Source organism: Diceros bicornis, chromosome 2 (assembly GCF_020826845.1).
Source record: "Diceros bicornis minor isolate mBicDic1 chromosome 2, mDicBic1.mat.cur, whole genome shotgun sequence".
In the NCBI taxonomy this organism is placed as follows: domain Eukaryota; kingdom Metazoa; phylum Chordata; class Mammalia; order Perissodactyla; family Rhinocerotidae; genus Diceros; species Diceros bicornis.
This window is the reverse complement of record NC_080741.1, coordinates 82,434,019-82,457,857: the sequence shown is the minus strand read 5'-3', so window position 1 is coordinate 82,457,857 and position 23,839 is coordinate 82,434,019. Positions and strand designations below refer to the sequence as shown.

The window sequence follows — 23,839 nt, the reverse complement described above, 5'->3', positions numbered from 1 at the left end:
TGGTAAATTTGTAAAGTCAGAACCTCAAACAAATTTCAGCTAGACACCAATTATTCCTTTGTTAACAGCTGGGTTCTTTTCATATAACCAATGGAGTCATGAAGATCAGGTGCTATATTTACAGGATGTAAGCACTACTCGTCCTAAGTAAGTGCAGATAGAGTTCAGAGAATTGATCAAATATTCACAACAATAACAACTTCCAAAATCAAAGCTAACATTTACTGGATGCTCATTTTGTACCAGCCACTATGTCTTCAATCACTTTACACGCATTACATGCATTGTGTAAGGCCCAGAACTTTATGAAGAAGGTACTATTCCTATTTAGCCAAAGAATTAAACTCACCAAGTTAAGCAACTTGTCTGAGGCCAAAGCAAGAAAATCACAAACTAGAATCTGAACCAAGGTCTATCTAATTTCAGAACCCTCACACTTTTAATCACTATGCCTTCATCATTTGACATACCCTGATTTAATATTTTTTTAGCCTATAAATATATTATATTAGAATGCAACATATATTGCTGAAATATATTGTAACTTCTCTTAGACATTATAATTAGAAAAGATAAAACAAGATTTAGTATTTAACAGGTTTAAGATTTTTAAAGATTTAATATTTAAAACTTATAAAGTCAAATAATTCAAATTTTAAACAACAAAGTTAAAAGTAGATGATATCCTGTCTAAGATAATACTTAAATTTCAGGTTTAAGGGTGAACCATTCAAGAAATGTTAATTTATGAGCTTTCTACTATTACAAATAGCACGAGTGCCTCAAGTAGTAGTCAGGTTTAAGCATCTGAAATCATTGGAGACAAATGGAAAAAGATCTAGCATTTCAAGAGACAATTTTTACTAGAGAAAGGAAGTTTCTTATGTTGAACTGTTTATATTAAGGCAAGAAATTCTGGTTCCTAGAAGAATAGAAATGTCGACGTTCCTCTTCCATAACCTAAAACTACTTATGAGTTATTGAAAAATCTAGAAGCAGAGTTTTAGTAAATAAACTAACTTAAACGCTTCTTGTGTTATAATAGAAGTACCATGACAAAATATCACTTTAAGTATTCCTGATGACTTTATCAAGTCTTACAGATAGGGACAGGGAGAATAGGGTGGAAAAGACTACAAGCTAGATTTCTCTGACTATATATACATTTGTAAATCTCACTTAGTAACCACATTTTATATAATTATAAAACAAAAAGTAATCCCTGAAAAAACTGAAATGAAACAAATTAACCTCACTGTGTATCAAGTTGGTGGCATAACCAAATATAGAACTATTCCCATTGATTTTAAAACATTGTAATTGACTGTATATCTTTAGCAAGATATATTCTAGGGCCAAAAACAACTCACTTTTCAGTAATCACATCGTTCTGCCATTCTAAAACTGCTGTGTATGTACTGCAGGACAAAGCAAAGACTAAGTACATTGGTGTTAGTGGAAATAGGGATTTGGGGCATGGGGAAAAGAAGACTAGGTTTACGTAATTATGTAGTACTAAATTGGAAATAGAAGTTACCAAATACCAACAACTGATATTTAAAAAAAGAGAAGAAAGAAAAGAAACCATTTTTTAGTTCTGCCCATTGAAAAGCTCTAGAAACAAGGACCAACTCAAGAGCAATGAACACTCCTAGCATCCACACTGTGGTCTGTAAGTACCATTTCCCACCAAAAGAAACCAGAGTTTTGCAGAAATGAATAATTCCAGGTTTGGGGCAGGAAATGTACAAAATGATCTGGAAACATCACATCACACTAGAAAGCAAGGAATCAATCAAAAAACAAGCCAGGAAACAATTGAGAATGAGTAAAAGGTCTTAGGAGCCAAATATGGGACAATCTGAATGTCAAAAATAATAACTGCAAGGGACTGAAACACATCAAACATATTTAAAATCATAAAGTACACAATAATAACACTTTATTGATCATCTTTCAAGGATGCTAAGTTACCAATACATTACTTTGAAAACTGGTTAAGGAAGGGAAAAATAGTAAGCACCAATCTTGCCTTTTGTATTCAAATTGTATCTCAGGGTAACCAAATAATAAATGAGGGGGGGTATTACAGAAAATAAACGTAGTGATAAAATATCACCACTTCACAACCAGAAAAGAAATAATGGATCTAGGCCTGTTGTTCTCAAAAGTGTGGTTTGAGAACTCCCGAAGTTCCTGACATTCTTTCAGTAGGTAGTTGAGGTCTTTATTTTTTCAACTATGTATCTGTGTGAGGCCAAATTTTCTTCTTAGTTATCAACTGAAACACCTTATCACAATAAATTAAATGCCAAAGCAGCTATGCGAAAACAGCTGTCTTCTATTAAGTCAGACACTAAAGAGATTTGCAAAAATGTAAAATACCACTTTTAAAAAATTTTCAAAATATAGTTATTTTTCCATAAAAAACCACGTTATTTATGTTAGTAGGATTTGTTACTCTTATTTTTAAATTAGTTAATAAATAATTTTAAGATTTTCTCAGTTTTAATTTCTAATCTGCTAAATCTTGATATAACCACAAAAACAAAAGCTCTTTGGGGCCTTCAATTTTTAAAAGTGTAAAGTTTAAGAATGGCTGATCTAGGCAATGAATATCAACAGCTGCTTATCGTCATACAGACAGGTAGACATTATGTAACTCTTTTTTTTTTTTTTTTTTGGTGAGGAAGATCAGCCCTGAGCTAACATCTGCGCAAATCTTCCTCCACTTTATGTGGGACGCCGCCACAGTATGGCCTAACAAGCAATGCATTGGTGCGCGCCTGGGATCCGAACCCAGGCCGCCAGCAGCGGAGCGCGCACGCTGAACCACTACACCACGGAGCTGGCCCTGACATTATGTAACTCCTAATGGACATACATAGTACTCTTATAAAGTACACTTGCAATCGATCTAATCACAAATTTACATGAAATATGGGCAGAAGGAGGTAATCTAATAGAATATATTACATGACACTATGGAGATGCAACCTCCAAACTCCAAAGTGTAGGAACTCTACATGATGATAAATTTCTTTAACAAGTATATTATATTAAGAAAAGAGAGGGAGAAAGAAAGAAACTATAAATTAGAAAGACTCAAACTTATCAACCAAGTGCAATGTACGGAACTTGTTCAAATGTCTTAAATAAAATCCAAAGGGAGTCCATTTTTCTATTTCCTCTATTTTGCTGTACTTGGAATTTTTCATAATAAAAAATTAATCAAATCTATATCTATCCCCTCCTTCAACACCAAGAGGAAAAGAAAAAGGCATTCGAAGAACTGCTCACATGGAAATGGGGGTTCAGAGAGGCCAACAGATAAATCCTAGTTGAGAGGAAAATCAAAGGAGCTCTATAAAAGAAAACTGAGTTGCTATGTAGTGATGAAAAGTTCCATGATGCTCTATAATTAGGGCGAGTATATAATTTATGGTTCAAACAGGAACATTTTTGAGAGTGAAAGGGGTGCTATTACTAATTATGTGGTAGGAATAAACCAGAACTGGTCCAGGGAAATCAAGACACATGGTCACTCTACCTATAAAAGATTAAATTTTTTTATACTTTTCACAAAAGATATTCAACTCAATCCTTTGGGTAACTATTTTCCATAGAAACACGTTCCTAATATAGAGTTCAAAAAAATTCTACACAAAAAAACTACTTTTCCTCTCTCTTGCTTGGCACATAGTTATTCCATAAAGTGGTATGTGTCTACTTCTCTTCTTGTTCAGTGTACTCTGCAAACTCCCAGCCATTCCTTTTCATACCAACTGTTCATCATAAACTACAGAAGGAAAGTTACACTTACCCAGAGCCTTTATTCTCTAAAAATACATGTCTTCCCATGGGCCTCCACACATGGCCTAGTCAGACTCCTACTCAATTTATGAACAGATACCTTATTCCTAGCAACACTTCAAATCTTAACAGCCTAGGCGTTAAGTGAAGAAGAGTGAGGTAAAAACATCTAGGTCAGGTCAACCAGCCTAGGCTCCAATGTAAGAGCCTTGGGGTTGGCATTATTACCCACTTGTTCTAAGTGGTATGGCTACAGTAACTTCAGAGCTCCATATATGATGCTAGCATAATTTTCATTTTTTAGTAAACATCTGGTTTTACTATTATTTATATAATGTACCACCAATAAGGTGACTACCTGTTTAATCTGTGAATATTTTATGCCACTTCATAGGTTTTAAAATATTGGGTAAACTTTTCCAGTAAAAGTAGCCTAAATATGAAAATATGTAACAATTTGGTACAATTTTAGCCTCATCCTAAAATGTGCATCGACACCATGTCAACGTACCCCTATTTTGTTCTGTTACTAAGCTATAACATTAAAGTTCTAATTGCCATAAATAAAACTACATTTGTCTAGCACGAAAAAAGTAATTAAAAAGGGACTTCAAAAATTTGGATTTGCTCCCACATTTTTCCTCAGACCTGTTATTTTTTTTTAAAGTCATTCCATCTTGTATTTTTCAGGCTGTAGGCATAGATATTTAAGTTGCATGGCTATAGTAGTTTACATCATAGAAATTGAAAAAACAAAAATTTATGCATTCATACAAGAATCTACTGCTACATTCAGTATGCAATCAATCATACCGCCTCAAAAGCCCTTCTCTTTGTTCTATTTTAGGAGGTTAAACTCTTTTGTCTTTAGAACTAAAAGTTAAAAAAAAAAAATGTGCTCTTTATATTCTATCCCAAATGTTATCATAATAAATTTTTTAAAATAACTGTGTCTAACTGCGGCTTTTCCCTTTCTGTCTGGTTTCTCTTACAAAACAAGTCAACTCTCAACAGCCTACATTAATAAAGGAAAATGTAACATAAATGCAGAGGCAGTCTAATTGCCAACAGGTCCTTCCAGGTTCTTCCTCACAAATAAAACCTTCCTTGGATACCAAGAATGCCCAAACAGTTCATTATTAACTGCAGATCATCCTCCACAGAGCTGTAAGAGTACAAATTGTATGTGTTGTGGCCTGCACAGAGGCTGGTGGAAGGTAGCAGAATTTTTCAACACAGGCCAAAGATCATAACAGGACAGGAATAAAAAACCACAGAGACAGGGAGAAAAGAAAAGAAACAACCTCATACAAAACGACCAACAGTGGGTGCAAATATAAAACAATGAGATCCACCTGGACATATATTAAAATTAACGTGTCAGCAATATTAAATATGCTAACATGATATTGGAACACCCATAATTTCTAAGAAATATGAAAAAATCCTCTTACTATATTCAGCAGTGCACATGCCTTTTTAGATTACTGGGTTTTATTTGAGTCTTCACATTTCAGGAGTGGGGAGGAGAAAATCTTAGCATAAGACAACAATAAAAATGATAAAACAAAATATTTCTTGTTTTGGGAGGGTGGTGTGGGGAGATAGAACGCTTGGAAAACATAAATTACGTATCTTGAAGAAAGAACTCTGAAGAATGAAAAATTTATATTCAAACTACTAATTTCACCTCCACTAAGGTAAAGGGGTAAACATATATAAAGGTTTAATGTTTGAACTTTATTTTAGTCATAAATCTGAGTTATACAAATCAGTAAATTCCAATACAAATTGAAAATATTATCTACGGAAGAGATTCTCCCTTTCTTCAAGCTAAAAATACGGTGGCATCTGACGGTAATAATGATTATGTGAACAGCCAATGAAAACGAAGTATGCTTAAAAACATTTTTTCTGTAAGGCTTAGAATCTGAAATGGTTTGTCAAGAAAGAAAGTGGAAGATACTGAAGTTATAAAATCTCCTTCACTACTGACTTTTAAGAATAGGACAAATTAGCTTTGTATTTTGAAGTACATATCAACATATCCACAACCTTACCATAATAAAAATCTTAGCCCATCCAATTTTCCCCCTTTGTCCTAGTTTCTTTTTTGCTGGGGAAAGGCGTTGTATGATAATAACAGCAGGAAATAAGGCGGAGCAGCTGCACAGGCAAGTGCTGTGTTTCACCTCATTCTAGCCTACTGCTGGCTAGGTCTCACTGAAAATGACAATAGCTGTTTAGGGAGCCAAAGCCATTATCAAAACCTTTGGGATCAAAATGTGACCCCCCTGCCTTACTTTTGCCAGGAACTTTTTGGGGCCTCTGGCAAGATTCAGGTTATAGGAGCAGTAGAAGGCACGATGAAGAGATTTCTAATTATTTGGGAAGTGGGGTGTGTGTGTGTGCACAAGTGCACGCAAAGGATGTTTACCCTAGTGCTAGCAACGTGGGTCTTAGTACACGTAGAGAAACTTGTCTGGAATGGAGGCCAGGATTTGAACTGGATGGCTTCTATTTCAGTCCCACAAATCTATGGAAATAATCCACGTGAATGAATTATAAAGAAAAGAAATGACTACCCTCAATTTCTATAGTAGCATAAAATACAGCCCACTAAATTTCATGTTAATGTTGTTGCTATTTTACTGATTAAGAAACTTTTAACTAATGACAATGATAATTAGTCACTCAAATTTTCCTTTTCAGGTAAAAATATTATATCATTACTGCCAAGATCACTACACATAAAAATATGTTAAGTGGGTAACACATTTATCTTTCTTTCACAGAGGGAAATAACACAAAACTTGGTCAGGTTTGCTTAATATTACAATGTACCTTAAAGGTAGTTTTTTAGTTACTCTATTAAGTTAAAACATCTTGTCTTTGCTAACAGTCACAAGCTCTGAATCCATAAGCAAAAATTAGCATTCCAGCTCTCTTTACTGTCTCCTGCAGTCTGGATCGAAGAAAAAACTTTAAGGCTAGTTTAATAACATTGCAATACAGGTGGTATCTCAACTCAAGCAAGAGATGTACTCTTCTTAAACGGAGTCCAAACCAATTATTTCTAAAAATCAAATCCTCTTAAAATATATTAACATTTAAAAGAACCTCAGCATATACTCCTCTATAAAGGAGAAATCCTTTTGCAGTCCAAATAATTGCTATCTAATTTGTTCCGTGAATGCAATTCTTTAATATTTTGGTTTTCTTTAAAAGAACTGGCACACATGTATTGTTCGACATTTATTTTAAAAGTAACTAAAAATACCATTCAGGACACTGATCCTTTTAACACTTTAATGAAAACTTCCACAGGGGCCCACACTTTGAAACGTTTCACTATGATTGTGCTTAAAGGGCCAGATAACCAACAGATCTCTTCTGACTCTATGATTCATATTAATTCTAATAAGCTGGACGCAACCACCCCACTTTCAGCTGAGAACTGAGCACACAAATGTATCAAAGAAGGTTATGCCTAACCTAAAAGGTAGGGGAGGAGTAATCTCCAAGGAATATCAGGTTCTCCAGGAAGTAGGGATGAGACTGAAACAAGGAGCCTTTCTTCAGTTAGCATTTTACATGATGGCAACTCAACATACAAATGCTGGTGAGTCCTCTCCATATTACTGATATAAAATTGGAGCTAACAATATGCAACTATTTCACAAAGGGAAATAAATTATTTTACCTATTCTGGTCTAATGCCAACGCAAATAAAGACAGTGTATGTATTGAAATATAACAGTTTTATTCACATAGAATATTCTTTTCCTTTTCTTAATGAGAATTCAGATGCTCTAGATCTTAAGGAGGGTGGAGAGCATGGGATTTATTTTCTTTTAACCTATACAAAGCTTTAGTTTCTATTTTTCCTTAGAGAAGGAGGGGATGGGTCCCTACTAGAAATTCAGGGATATACTAAATTTGGGGTTAAGAGTATACGGTTGGCACAAATTCAATGCTCAAGTGGGAACTACATATGATTTCTTTAATTGTATGCTGAACTGAATAATCTCCCAGGGAAAAGAACCTCCTCCTCCTGCCTTTCCTACCTCCTGCCCCTCCCCCACCAATACTGCCTCCCTGCTGTGCAAAGAGCCCTTTGTCCTGCCCCGCACTTATCTAGCTGTTTGGCCATATTGACAGGCCAACTAGAGACATAATAAGGGAGTCAGTTTGACATAAGCAGCTGGCAATTTGAAACAAAAATCTTCCTCTTCTACTCAGACCAAATCCTGCTGTAGAGGTCTTAGGCTCCTCCCATGCTTCCATCTATTTTTTAAACAGAGCAGCAAGGAATTCAGCATTTTCCCTCAATTAGGTAGCACATCAAAAACTTGACTCCCCAGATAGAAACAAATTCTGTATAAATTCCTATACCCACTGCTTTTTTGTGATTCCTAACATAGCCCAAGGAGTAGCCTCAGCTCTGGGTGTATATACATAACTAATATGTCTGAGGAAATGATTCTTATTACTTCAATTTGCCATCAAAACTCTGAGAATTCTCAAACTACAAGGAAGACAGAAGAGCACACACAGAAGAGAAAACAGACCAAACCAACAGGCATATACATCAGGCAAAACTGGCCAACAATCTTAGTGTTTTAAAAATACTAAAACATTGTTCCAATAAGCAGGAAATTCCTTTTCCTTGTCTTTATATCAAAGATACTTAATGCGACCCTTACATCTCTCCCGGAGGTATTCAGCAAACAAAATCAATATGATGGAAAAACTGAGTGAGGCAGGATGGGATTACAAATTCCTTGCTCAGTGAGGGCTCATATAAAGCAGACTGCAATTTAGCTTCCTTGTTCCTTTACTATCTCTCCTAGTTCCCTTCATAAAGTGTTACAAGTTTAAATATATTTTGTCAGGATAAGAGAATTCTCAAAGTGATGCTTTCTAACAGCCCCTCAAAGGTTATTGGGTATCTTTTACTCAATTTAGAACCAAATATACAACAGGATACTTACTCTTTAATTTAACAAAATATGTATTGATAAGTGAAGGAAATTATATTCTCTCTACCTTCCATGAACTTCCCTGAATCTTTACCACAAGAGAAATCAATCACTGCATCAAGTGGAAGATTAAAAATGCAATTTCACCACACATTTTGGAACTTTTGGCAGTAGGAATGGTACCAATCCCTTTCTAGCATAAGTCCATTATACTTATTTTCTAAGGAGTGCCTCTGAAAGAAATCAAATTACAAATAACCACCAGTTGTACTACTAAATATACACTACCTCACATTTCTCTCACATTCTGCAGAGTCAAAGTACATTTTCTTTGTCTTAAAAAAATCCCTATCAAGAAGTTTTAGTTTTTAATACCTGAAACAATTTTTATAAATAAAATTCACTGCTAGACCATATAGTTTCAAACTAAACTGATGAATCATGAGTTGAACCAGAAGTTATAAAAAATTTTATTCTCTTCATGACCCAATTTCTCACTGATAAGATGGACCCAATAATCATTAACTGTCATTACTATGGCCTAATGATTCCGAAGTTATTTCAATACAAAAAGGATAAAGTAAAAGTGATTGTCTGCACATCTGCATTTTGCACTATTATTTTCCCATCCAAAGGCAAAAAATGAAATAGTCATTCTGCTCCCAGAAACGCCAGAATAAGTTCAGAAAGTGTGTAAGTTCCTGGACCAAAACAGTATAGGAAGATATAAAAATTTTCAAGCATACAGGCTAAATAAATCCTATGAAAAAGTCCTCCATGATCTTTCAGAAAATGATTACATCAAGATCACAACAGGTTCCAAACCACAGGAAATACAAGTGAAAAAGCAATCATTTTATAACGTAACTTTCATATTATATAATAAACTAAGACATTTACATCTAAACAATGTTCAACAGCCAGTATGAGTGAAACCATATTTACACGTGATAGTAATAAGAATTAGAACCACCTAAAATATTACCATTAAGGTTGTTTCATTAGTCTGCTTGCATCACTGACAGACATCGCAAGTCACTTTTGTGAATGACAAAATTCACTTCCATTCTTTTTGGTTCCCTGCCACAAATGCCAGAATCATACTACACATTATAGATGACTGTGGGATTTAAGTACATTTACACAAAACTGAACATATCAAAATTCTGAGGGGAAAAAAATATATAGGATGCACGAGTTTGGGGAGGAAAGAAAACAACACATGGGCATCTGTTAAGTATTGTATGTAATTGGTGATGTATTTGGGTGGTGGTTCTCCTTTAAGTATTTCCATACTCAACAAACTGTTCAGCTTAATCAGAGATCTTCCTAATGTGCAGGAGCTGTGGGGGAGGGGAGACCACATAAGGGGCTCAGAGGCTGTCTTCTTAAGTGTCCTGTACACAAGATTTATTTGATTTCTGAATATTCTTTCTTGCCTGTCCTACATTTCAGATGGATCATGGCCAAACATACATCCTTGTGATCTTAGAAGACTATATCCAACACATACATAATGAATCAATTTTATAGGTCAAACTCCAAGAAAATAATCGAATCTGGAAAAGTCTATTACTAATACAAAAATTAAGAAAATACTTCTGAGATTTTTTAGAAATCATTCTGAAAAGGGCAGTTCTTTTTAGAGTTTAAGATTCCAAATTTAGTAAAATGTTTAACAAAACTGCTACTCAATAAGGTAACTATGGCCTAATGACTGGAAGGAGACAAACAACAAAATATCAAAGTTGACTCAATGATTAAAGAGGAGGGAAACATGTCACTTGTAGAAAAAAGAAATGATATTTCTCCCATTCTGTTTCTCAGAAAGATCCTTAAATTCTTATAAATTTGGTTTTAAATGGACTGAAAAATGAAAACTCTAATGGAACTTTTAGTCCTATCCAAGCACAAATCACCAGACAAAAACCAAAAATCGGCCAAAAAAACAAAAAACCAAACAAAAAAGAAAGAAGAGTCTTTAACATGATCCAGTTTCCAGATGCTGATATCCATAAATGGGTAGCAGGTTATGAATTGCTAATTCCCATCTCCCCACCAATAAAATGCAAACCAGCTCAGCAGTGAAAATTCCCAGGAAAGCAAGGCTTCTTCTTAGTCCTGAAGCAGCCATCGCCTAAGTGCAGCTCCCTGCAGCCAACAGCATTAATGGACGCTGCACTGCTGTCCTTCCCTGGAGACAGCAGCCAGCACTACTCAAGCTTCTCACGTAGCAACCAGAGCTCCAGAGCCAGCAGCTGCTGCTGCCTTGTATACTCACCCCTGTGATCCAACCCAAAGGAACAACCTTCTCCTTACCCCACCCCCACTCCTTACACACACTTTTCTTTTTTTTTTGGACCAGGCTCTATGCCAGAAGGGCTGGAATTATGTTTTTAGAAAGAAACAATCCTAAGGTCACTCTTTTAGTTTTAAACTAAAGCCTTTTATTAGAAAAATCAACATTCACCAAATTCCAAATATCCATTTTAACTAAGCCAGCAATTCAGGAATAAAGATTAAGCTTTAGTCTTTAAAAGGCCATTTTTCCAAACACTTTCTTTACAGTCAAATTTAAATTCGCAGCTAGAGACAGAGCTCTGTATCATGTCCTACTAAAGGACATAATTCATTTTTCTATATATAATGAAAGTCTGAGTAAACCTTGAAGCCTTCAATCTTGTAATGGGCCAGAATTTTTGACTAAGGAAGAAAACTAATGATTCGCCTGAGAAAACTGCAAGAAATCCAATAAAAAAAAAATTCCTGTGTCCTCAAAGAGGCCCAGAAACCTCTGATTACGTGAATATTCTCTGCCTTAGTCCTAGCTCAGATTCCACACATCTAAAATTACCACTTATAACTTTTCTCTCAGAGAGACCTAAAAACATTTAATGATATAAAATTAACCATCAAGAAATTTTCCCAAATAGGGGGTACACAAACATTCTCCTGAAAAGCTTGTAACGCTCAACTCAGCTGGATCCTCCCCAATTAAAAGTATAGCTATGTAACATCTGCCCAACAAAAAAATGTAAATACGACTTTGGTCATACGAAATACAAATATGTCATTTAAAAGTGACTTCTTTAGTCAAGCGATGAAAGAAATTAGCAAAGAATCTGGATTCTTTTAGTACTATGAGCACGAGGAAAATTACAGAAATGAACTCAAGTATAGACAAAGCCCAGTAGAACCCAGAGCTCTGGGTAAGAAATGAGTTACTGGTGAACACATTGCACAAGTAACATGAGAAAGCAGAAAATGCAGGTCATACACGCACCCCTGACCCAGACCAGCAGAGCTGGCTGCAGCATCAGTATCCAAGGGAAAGACCAGTTATTCCTAAGAAGTGAGACCAGCAAAGGAGCTCCATAGAATAAATTAGCATAGAAGGGGCTTTCCCAACAGTTAAACTTTCCCTCTCACGCAATTCATCTACTTAAAAAACCAGGGCTTTTTCTCACCACCATTCACGTCGCATCCCTGGCTTCCACGCAGAGGGAAAGGGAACTCATAAAGGGTAAATTTTTCTTCCTTTAAAGACGTTCTCAAATGATCGCTCCCCACGCCCAAGGCAGGGAAAACGACACAATCTGGCTCCACTCCAAGCTCGAACCCTACAGATTCAATGGGGCTATCGCAGAGATCCTGGGGCACACGCCACTGAGAGCCCAAGAATGTGAGGTGGGGGTGGCGAAGGTAATGTCTTTAGTGTGGGAAAGAAAGCAATCATCTGCGATGGGGACCTGAGAACGAGAGGGAAGGCGTCCAGGAATACGATGGAAGGGAAATCGAGGCCCCCTGAGCGATCAGAGTTGTCACAAGGCCGCGCGAACGGGGTGGGGGTGGGGGGATGTGAGGGAAAAAAAGTATGCCTGTGTATCTCGAGGGGAGGGCAACGAGAGGCCTACCCTCAAGTGAAAGGTAAACGCGGAGCAGGCAGTTCCCAGAAAAAGGGGTGAAGAGGCGTGGGGGGGAGGGGAAGCGTCCTGACCCAGGAAAGATGGGAAAAGGGTCGTGGGATCGACGGGATTACAGAGGGGACCTCTCTCCCTGGGAAAGAGGAGCACGGTGGGGTGTGGGGGTGGCGAGGGGGCTGAGAAGGGGCAGCATCCTCCTGCTACGAGCCTGGGGAGGGCCAGGCCCACGTCCCGAGAGCGAGCGCGGGGAGACGGAGGGGGTGACCCTTCCCTCCCCCGGGGCCTGGTCTTAAGGGTAGGGCTCTCTTTTCTGTCGGACCCTTACCTTGTCCCAGGCGCTGCCGGGGCCTGGGCCCGGGCTGCGGCGCACGGCACTCCCGGGAGGCAGCAGGACTCGAGTTAGGCCCAACGCGGCGCCACGGCGTTTCCTGGCCGGGAATGGCCCGTGCCCGTGAGGTGGGGGTGGGGGGCAGAAAGGCGGAGCGAGCCAAAGGCGGGGAGGGGGAAGGGCCAGGAAAGCAGGGGGGCCGGCACTACAGTGTTGGCGGACTGGCGGGACTGGGGCTGCGTGAGTCTCTGAGCGCAGGCGGGCGGCGGCCGCCCCTCCCCCGGCGGCGGCGGCGGCGGCGGCGGCGGCAGCAGCAGCTCACTCAGCCCGCTGCCCGAGCGGAAACGCCACTGACCGCACGGGGATTCCCAGCGCCAGCGCCAGGGGCACCCGGGACACGCCCCCTCCCGCCGCGCCATTGGCCTCTCTGCCCACCGCCCCGCATCCATTGGCCAGCTCGCTGCCAATCAGCGGAAGCCGCCGGGGCTGCCTAGAGAAGAGGCTGTGCTCTGAGGCTCCAGCTCCTCAGAGAGCCTCGGCTAGGTAGGGGAGCGGGACTCTGGTGGGAGGGAGGTCCGGTGGGTTGTGGGGGATGGGTGGCTGAGATGGTCTGACCGGTAGCTGGGGGGGGGGGGTCGCCTTCTCCCGCGGGAAGTCGGGAGTAGAAGGATTGTTACGCTGCAAGGGAAAGAGGAGGTCAGTGGCAGACGGGAGTGCAGCCCGCCCTGCGGCAACCGGAGGGGGAGGGAGAAGGGAGCGGAAAAGGCTCGAATCCGGACGGAGCCATTGCTCCCGCAGAGGGAGGAGCGCTTCCGGCTCACTTCTTGTCACTGATTGGTCGCTTCTCCTCCCGCCGTGTGTGAAAACACAAATGGCGTGTTTTGGTTGGAGTAAAGCGCCTGTCAGTTACAGCTCGGGAGTGCGCAGCCGCCTAGGGACTCTCGCATTGCCCCCTGGGTGGGGTGGGTAGGTAGGTGGGGTGAGAGCTGGACGAGCGGGCGCGGTCGGCCTCCCGCGAGGGGGAGGGGAGGGTCAGGGAAAGTGGCTCCCGCGCGGGCGTCCTGCCACCCTCCCCTTCTTTCTGGGAGTTAGTTTACCCGCCGCTTGCTCGGCTTCGGTATTTGATTGGCTGATTTAGCCCGGGGAACGGCCCCTTGCTATTGGCTCGGGTCCCAAATGAGCGAAACCACGGCGCGGGTCGGCGCGGGTGGCGGGGAGGCGGTCGTTGGTACGGCCCTCCCCGGGGCCCAGCGCCGCAGTGTCTGGCCCCGCGCCCCTGCGCAACGTGGCAGGAAGCGCGCGCTGGAGGCGGGGGCAGGCTGCGGTGCCGAGGCTTCTGGGTGGCGGCGACCGCGGCCCCGCCCCGGGCGCCCGCCGCCTAAAGGGCAGGATGAGCGCCACCTGCTCCCTGACCCGTGGGGGTGGAGGAAGGAGTGGGGGGATCGGTCCTGCTGGTTTTTGGGTGGGAGGCGCATGATCTCCAAAAATCCGCGCGAGCTGCAATCCTGAGGGAGCTGCAGTGGAGGAGGCGGAGAGAAAGCCGCACCCTTCTCGACGGGGGGAGGGGAGTGCCGCAATACCTTTATGGGAGTTCTCTGCTGCCTCCTGTCTCCTAAGGACCGCCTTGGGCCTAGAAGAATCCCTCCCTCACTCGCGATCTCGTCATCGCCTCCATGTCGAGTCGTTCTTTCTCGATTATAGGAGGAATAATTTTGCCCAGGCTCAACTTGGTGCCTGGGCGTTGTCCTGCAGGGGATTGAGCAGGTGTTAGATTTTGAGGGTGAGCCCAGTTTCTCTTCCCACAGACTTAAGTTTGTGTCACAAAGTAATTATAATAAGGGTGGAGAAGGGAAATGGAGTCCAGGCATTCATCTGGGGCTGATTTTATGCAGTGAGACTGCGTGTTATTACTAAAGATCCTTTTGGGAACATTTTTCCTGGAGATAAAAGGAGCTAGATTAAAGGCATAATACCTGAGTTTTATACTGATCCCATTTGAGACCCTTGCTACACCACCAAAGTATAGCATCTCAAATTCAGTCTTAATCTTAAAATTTTAGGCCCCCTCCCTTACATCCCTAGGATCAGGCATCTTAGCAACTCTCACTCATTTTGAACTCATTTTCTGTTTGTTGTACTTGCTCATCCAGTCCCCAGACATACCACTGGCTTTCTCCTCTCCTGTGTTTGGTAGCCTGGTGAGTCATGAAACCAGACGGATTGGTTCCAGCACCAATTAAGGCTATCTCCTTGAGCAGAGGCCTCACTTTTACCCAGCAATGCGTTTATTCCTCTTTTATGGGTTTTCTTGGATGTTTACCTTGATTTTGACTTTATCCTTTTTCCTCAGCTGGGATTCTACCCCTGACCCTCTTCACAGTTCAGATCATCTTAACTACTGCTTTACTGAGAATTGGACACGAGGTTCAGCAACATCTTTTTACCTCCTTTGAATACCTCTCAATCCATCTCTTCATTTCTGTTCTCATCAGTTAGTAACTGAGCTCCGTTGCCATAATGCTAATAGCCTCCAAACTGATATCTCTTCCTCCGGTATCATCTTCTGATCCAACTTACATGTGGCTGTGACAGTCGTCTTAACATATAGATAGAGCATGAAAATGATTGATGCAACTCCTTTACTGGCTCCTAACTGCTTACAGGATGAATTCCATCATCACGAATGGCACATACAAAGTCCCTCAATGGGCTAACCTCATCTTTTCTTAACTTTTCATTTGCCACGATTTTCCACATAGACACACAAACATTACCTCTCTACTCAAGTGATACTGAATTGATTGCTGTTTACCCAAATCCTAGTAATGTTGTCATACCTCTTTGTATGGTGGTTCCTTCTGGAATGCTACCCTTGATGCTCCTTACCCTTCAAAACTGTTTAAGATTCAAATATCTCCCCAATGATCTTGCCTTCTGTAATCTATCGTCCTATAAGCCAGACTCCCCTATAAAAAAATCAGCAGTGCTTTCTCCTGATCTCATAGGTTGAATCACAGCACTTCTCAGGTCATTATCATTGCTTGTTTAAATTCTTTTGACTATTCTGAGTTTCTTGAAGGTACAGGTTCTTGTTGAGTCTTATATCACTAAACTAGTATATTCCTTGATGTCTAGCGAACCCTAAATAAAATGGAGTGAGCAACATGTTGATGTCTTTATAAGGTTTGGTAGATTATTGGTTTCTCGAAGTTCTTTGTATTCTTGCTAGTGCTCTAGATTAGCACTGTCTGATAGAACCTTCTGCAATGATGGAAGTGTTCTGTATCTCTGCTGTCCAGTATGGTAGCCATTAACCATATATTACTATTGAGCACTGGAAATGTGCCTAGTGTGACTAAAGAACTGAATTTTATGTAATTTAAATTTAAATTGCCACTGTGGACAGTTTATTTGTGGCTGTAGCCACAAACTTGAGTTGTGGATTGCAGAATACTTAATATGAACATTGATAATTTTCTCTTCATACTGAGCAGTAAGGAAATAAAGTTGAACCTGTCTGGGCCATTTAGGTTTTTTTCTCCTGCTTGTTTTATTTTACCTATTTCTATACTTCAGCTATACTTCACTGAGAGCTAAATCCAACAAACCATTACTAAAGATAAACCTGCCTTGGACAACAGTGTGTTGAGAAATCAAAGGTTGACTAGTTTGGATTTCAAAAAAGAATGCATAGTGAATTTTAGGAAAATAGGATTTCATTAAACCATAGTGGCAACAGAAGTTTAATGAGGAATAGGACTATATCTGATGTCAGTAAAACTAGCCCTAAATTTCAGTCCTAGAAGTTTTCATTTTTGGAAAACTTCATCAGAGGAGGCCCTAAGTATCATATCTTAAGTTATAGGAAACCATCACAAAGTAAGTTTCATCCTGATGAAGTATAAATTAATAGATGTATCTTAACACCAAAATGCTTTTTGATCTATGTGCTAATATAGCATCTTGTAAATTTCAATTATATTTTACTTAAAATTTCTCTTTAGAATAAGAGACCCTTAGGATAGGGATCTTCAAACCTGTGCACACAGACAGTTCGCTTGCTGTTTAATACATATTCACAGTCTCACACCCAGAGATTTCTGAATTCAGTTAAGAGGGGTGGGGAGCACTAGAATTCTGAATCTTTTTCAAGTTCCTTATTTGCTTCTGAAGGTGGCCCAGAAACCACGCTGCAAATACAGCCCTGGGGCTATAGTACGCCTATTTATCTGACAAAAATGATTACCACTTCAGAGAGACACCTCTCTAATACCATATGTACCCTCTACTTGGGGACTTTTTTCCTCCCAAAAAACTGAATGAATGAGAAAACATTTTGAAAGGCAGAGAGTAATAATATTTAATAGTTTTGGAAACTTGGAGGTCAGATTGTTTTTCTTTTAAAAGGGATATTAAAATATTCCAAATATTGATTATTTGAACAGGAAATTTCTGTTTTTTGTCTGTTTTCCCATTAAATGCATTCTGGATTTATTTTTGATTCCCCAGTGCCTGAACACAGAGCTGGGTACTCAATAAATGTTGGTTGAATAAAACCATTCATATGTGAAATTGGTTTTCAAATAATAGTTTAAGTCCACAAAACACAGAAACAAGGCTCCTGCTATAGAGAAACTTTAGGGTCATACTTAACCTAAGTCTCCTAATCTTTTATTCATAAAGGAAACTGATGCCTCATGGTCTCTGAATTCACCATTCCGCTCTTCCTTGGGTTTCCTGTATGAATCATTACACTTACCCTCTTCCTGTGCTTTACTTCCTTGGGCTTTATTTATTTATTTTTAAATAAACCAGCTACCTATTTTCTTTTGAAGGAGAGCTATATTATTTCTTATACTTCTAGGACAAAAACTGAGTATTGAACACTTGTATGAGAGAGTTGAAAGTTTTGTAAGAGATTTTATTTTATTTTTTTAGATTTGCAAAATTTGAACTATATGTTTCTTCCATATTTTTTTATGCATGGAGGAGGTTTGGTATAATTATGGTTTGCAACTGTTAATCCAGAATATGATAGGTATCAGGATCACAAGGGTTAGACTAGCTTGACTATTTTAGGCCAAACTTAATTGTAGAGCACCTTATTAGGTCACATATCCAGGAGTCTGGTACTTTACTCTGCAGGCTGAGAATTCTTGATTTTGTTAGTTTACTTAGTGACATACTACTGTATATAAAGACATATTTCTCCAGAAGACTTTTTTTCTTGTCCATGACTCCCCATTCTTGATGGAGTGGGTGAGAAACCAGATTGTTAGAGAACTGTTAGTAGCATGGAATCTAATATTTAGGTTTATTTTATCCAGGCCAGGGTTGAACCTGATGAATTATTCCTGGTATCATGGTGTATACCTTCTTGGTGACTAGACAATTTCTGCCTCTGATTATATGTCAGTCATGGTTATGTTTAATAATCCTGCTTTCCAGCTTTTTTTCCTGGAGTTCACAGTCATCACTGACCTTTAGTTTGTCCTGGTACTTAACGCTTCATTTTCTAGGGGTTTTTTTGTTTTGTTTTTTTAACATGTTTAAGATTGGCTCTTCCTGCTAACAACAGTAACGTGTTTTCAGATCACGTTTATAGAACTGGTTATTTTACCAGCTAACTAACCCCACCTCTAGTGTATAGATTCTGGTCAACTCAGTCAACACTCTTCACAGCCTTTCCTCTATTACTGACCTTTGGTTAAAAATCTCATCCCAGAGCCGTCCCCGGGGCTTAGCGGTTGAGTGTGCGCGCTCCGCTACTGGCGGCCTGGGTTCGGATCCCGGGTGCGCACCGTTGCACCGCTTCTCCGGCCATGCTGAGGCCGCGTCCCACATACAGCAACTAGAAGGATGTGCAGCTATGACATACAACTATCTACTGGGGCTTTGGGGAAGAAAAAGAGGAGGATTGGCAATAGATGTTAGCTCAGAGCCGGTCTTCCTCAGCAAAAAGGGAAGATTAGCATGAATGTTAGCTCAGGGCCGATCTTCCTCACCAAAAAAAAAAAAAAAATCTCATCCCAGACTTTTTACTAGAATAAAGGCAATATATTCTAGTGCATGCTATAGGCAAAAGCTAATCGAAACATAGTTGAGTTAGAAGGAATGAACTAATAATGTTCATTGAGTGCCAGTTGTGTACCAGATAGTGTGCCAAATTCTTTGCCAGTGTATTTAGTGTAGTCCTGATATATAAAACCTTATCTTACATAGTAGGAAACTAAAGCTCAGTGAGGCTGAACAACTTTTCTGTAGACACACCAACAAATTAAGGGCCAGGGATTCAAACTCTTGTCTGACTTGCTTAGTCAGTATTCCTTACCAGCTTATGGTACTATCTTTCTCTGATGGAAACAATCTTTTAGGAAGTTTAATCTGGCTGCAGGATACAAGATGGGTTGTAGGGATGGAGAAATTTGAAGGCAGAGACTGCTTAGGTTCTTTCACAGTAGTCCAGACATGAAGTGATGAGGTCTGGTATAGAGTGATGGCAATCAAAATGGAAAGGAAGTTAAAGGACTCAATAATTGACCCAATGTCAGCACTGAGAAGAACAGTCTCAACACATCGCTTCTCAAGGAAGCCATCCTTGATGCCCTCAACTCCCCCACTTGAATGTTGTCATAGGACTTCTCACAATTAAATTAGTAATTATGTAATTGGTTCCCCCCCCCCCCCCCACTGTTTTAGGTTCTTCCTTGAGAGCAGGACAGTGCTTGTTTATGGCCTAAGCATAGGGAGGTCTTCTTCAAGGTCAAAACTTTTTTGATAATAGTAAGATGTTATTTACCTTTTCAACTCCTTTTCACAAGTGCAGAGGCTACATGATGTGTGATGACATCACTGATGTTAATCAAATTGGTGCTGTATATTCTTGAATTTTCTAGAATTTCCTAAGGTGGTAGGTTAAGGGTATGAATATTTGTGCTTTTAGAAGTTAACTCGCTTTTTAGGTTATATGTTCTATAATCCCAGCAACCCTCAATATTGTGCAATTGTTATTATATAATCCTGTAGTTTTGTGTCTAAGCATAAATAAAAAATACATTCTGTTGTCTTGTTATGCAATAATGTTTTAAATATTTTCTCAAAACTTGTAAATTTTTAAATTTACAACTTATTTTAGAATTTAATAACTTTATTCTAAAATAAAGCAATTTATATTTTTCTTATTTAAGAATGGATCATGGCTTTAAAAAGATTAGAAGACTACTTGTTCAACCCACAGCTACACCACCTATGTCTAAAAATGCTAAAAAGATGAAATTAATATATCACAGAGTTCTCTGACTCATAGAAAGAATCAGCTCCAAAGAAACTATAAGAAAAAGATACTGAAGTATCTTTAAAGTTATTGTATGACATGGGCTGGAGAAACATACACAATATCTGAGAAACTTTACAAAAAGCCATATAGTGTTGACACTGATGAATGTCTGCTAGATCAAAGTAAAAAATCACAATAGTGCCACTTCTTAATAATACAGTAACTTGTCATATTCAGGATTAGTGTGCCGAGAAGTCTGCGTTAATATCTCATCTGTAGAAGTGTACTTATGCCTTGCAAATGGATGGATCTACAAATGTGGCTGGGCTTGTTATTTTGCTTGTATTTGTACATCATCAGCATCAACTAGTCAGACACTTATGTGAAAGCTTGGCAACAAACACGTGTCCTGAAATGGTCAAAGTGTTGATTAACTTTTTAAATCTCATGGTTTATCCTGACATTTTCGCTAATGGTGAAAAAGCAAAGGTGGGTAAAACTGCCAGCACCTTGGCATACATCAGGGCAGTGGTACCAAACTGTGGTAGTCATTCTTCACTGCCATGCATTTGCAGTAAATGTGGGGGCGGGGGGGAGGGGAGGCAGTTTCACTTAAGAATGTCCTTGTGAAAACAGTAAAATTATTTTATTAAATCTAGACCCTAAGTACATAACTTTAACATGAGTGATGAATTGGAAAGTTTGCATACAGTACTTCTGCTGTGTGCTAAAATACAATGGTTGTTTCAAGAAAAAGTACTCACGCAATTGAGTTGCAAGCTGAATTAGCTATCTCCTTGGAATACTATTTTTACTTGAAAGAATGACTGTCAAATTTTGGTTGTCAGAGTTGGCTATTGGCATTTTTTCGAATATGAAGGAAGTGAGCCTTTCAAGGAAAACAACTAACAGCAGTTGTTGTCAATGGTAACATTCAAACTTTGTAGTCAAAATTAGGATTTTGGGAAAACTTGTATCTACTACCAGGAGCTTGACGTCTGCCCAATAATTGAGTTTTTTTAATGAGATAGGTGGTGATGTTAATATGATTTTTTTAGATATTATATAATGAACTGGGCCAAGGTTTGGAAGATTTATGTAACTAAGTGAACCAATATTTTCCAAATGACCAATAGGTGACATTACGAAAATTGCAAGTAAGTAACATCTCAACCAACTGAATGCAGAAGATAAACAAAAAATACAGCTGCCTTCTATTAAGGCAGACATTTAAGAGAACTGAATTGCAAAAATGTAAAACAATGCCACTCTTCTCTTTGTTTAAAATATAGTTATTTCCATGAAAATGTTCATGTAATGCATTTGTTACTGTTATAGTTTAATTTTTTTTCTCGGTTTTAATTTCTAACATGGTAAAAATATTGGTAAACAAAGCTATCTGGGGCCCTCAATTTTTAAGAATGTGAAGGGGTCCTGAGACCAAGAAGTCTGAGAAACAGCTGCTCTAGCACAATGTACATAGTAAACACTCAAATGCCTGTTGAATAACTGGATGGAGTTAAAAGTGACTCCCAAGGATTAAGCCTGGATGACTGAGAATGGGCATGCTAGAACAGGGAGCAGGTTTAAGTGGAGAAAGGTATGTTCATGTTGAGTTTGAGGTGGGACATACAAGGGTAACTATAGTAGGTGGTTGGAAATTTAGAATTTGGGCTTGATAGAAACAAATACCATTCCCCTCTCCATTGAAAACTGCTTTTATCATAGAATATATCATTGAATAGCTCCAACTTCACAACTGATTAGCAAACGTTAGCCTCGCAGTAGAAATAAGGGTGACAGAGTAGGCCTCTTGTAAACAATGATACATTTTTTTTCACATTATGCACATTTTTAAAATTTGGTACAGGAGAGACCTCTATATGGTGTTTCTCCTGAACTTCAAAAAAAAGGTACCAGGGTACAATAATTAAATTTTTTTTCTCATAGAATTTTCAAACTTTTACCATATTCCCACTGACATTCCCACATAAGACTTCACCTGGACTTGGAAAAGGCTATGCTGAGAATAAAGATGTTTTACTTCTTCTATGCCTATCTCACTAATTAATATTAAGCATTTGTAGACTTTATTGTACTTTAGATACTTTTCAGACCTTTTAAAATACTTTGTTTTTTTAAGTCTTCAACTTTTTTTGGTCCTTGCAGTGGAGACCTGAGCCATATCTGACACATCTACAGTTTTGGCAGTTTCCTGAAAGTCTTATTACCATTTTAAAAGAAATGTCTAAACAAATGTTTTTCTTTCTAGCCACTAGTATGTTGTCAGTCTCTGGGAGATAACTATCTGCCTTCCTTTTCATTAAATTCATAAAATCTGTCTCAGTGTTTATGTCGGTTTTTTTCCCCTCTAAAATATATTGACTCTCCCAATAACAGAATGTCTCTTCCATAACTTAGTCATTTTGTGGTCAGCTTATTAAGATTACCTTCCCCATCTTTTCACATTCCCATGGTGCAAGACGCCCTCCGAAGGTTAAAAACCAAGGTCACACAAGTAGTAGGTGGTAGTGGCATACATAACTCAATCCTAGCCCTTCTGTATCTTCAGGCCATCTCCTGTTCCTGTCACCAGATTATAAAACTAGGGAGGAAATGGCAAACTGTTGCAGACAATGTTCACTACATAGTTGTATCATCAAAAATCAATCTGGCCATATTTTTACAGTGGTATTTAATAGGACTAAAGCTATGATGGATCAAGCACAAATCTGATATACTTAAGAAATAAGCCAGTATGCAAAAATATTAATTCATTTGTTCAACTAATATTAAATGTCTACTCTGGCAAGTAGTGTGGCAGGCATTTGGTAAACAATGGAGAAAACAGGCACGGTCCTTGTATTTTCCAGTTCTGTGGACTGCTGATTAACACTGTTAAGAGGTTTAGGGGTCCAGCCCTGTGGCTTAGCAGTTAAGTGCGTGCGCTCCGCTACTGGCGGCCCGGGTTCAGATCCCAGGTGCGCACCGATGCACTGCTCCTCAGGCCATGCTGAGGCGGCGTCCCACATACGGCAACTAGAAGGATGTGAAATTATGACATACACCTACCTACTGGGGCTTTGGGGAGAAAAAGGAGGACTGGCAATACATGTTAGCTCAGGGCCGGTCTTCCTCAGCAAAAAGAGGAGGATTGGCATGGATGTTAGCTCAGGGCTGATCTTTCTCACCAAAAAAAAAAAAAAAAAACAGTTAAGAGGTTTAAATGGTTTGTCAGAAGTGAAAGGTGGTTTTATGCTGAACCCATAATAACGCATCTGCATTCTGATGATGGTAAAAACTCCAGTCTAGGATGTAAAACCCTTATAAATGTCTTATTTCTAATTCATTTCCAAGTGTGAGGTAATATAGCAGAGAAACCAGGTTAGGAATTTGGCTATTGCTGCTAATGTGAACTCTTATTCTAAATGTGACATTAAAAGGTAATATGAATAGTACTACTATATTACTAACATGACACTGAAAATCTAGGCTGAATGCAGCCAGAAACTCCAAA

General features: G+C 39.2%; 1 protein-coding gene across 3 annotated transcripts in view; it reads right to left on the bottom strand.

The window, feature by feature from the left end:
- The window catches only part of SETD5 (SET domain containing 5), a 76,925-nt gene extending 63,601 nt beyond the window's left edge, over window positions 1-13,324 (bottom strand). For 2 of the 3 annotated variants that reach the window (XM_058564125.1, XM_058564146.1), the window contains exon 1: window positions 13,044-13,323. The gene's annotated coding sequence lies outside the window, so the exon portion shown is untranslated. Of the gene's footprint in view, window positions 1-13,043 lie in introns of all 3 variants that reach the window. The other variant, XM_058564082.1, reaches the window with a different exon arrangement.
- Window positions 13,325-23,839: the final 10,515 nt, after the last annotated feature.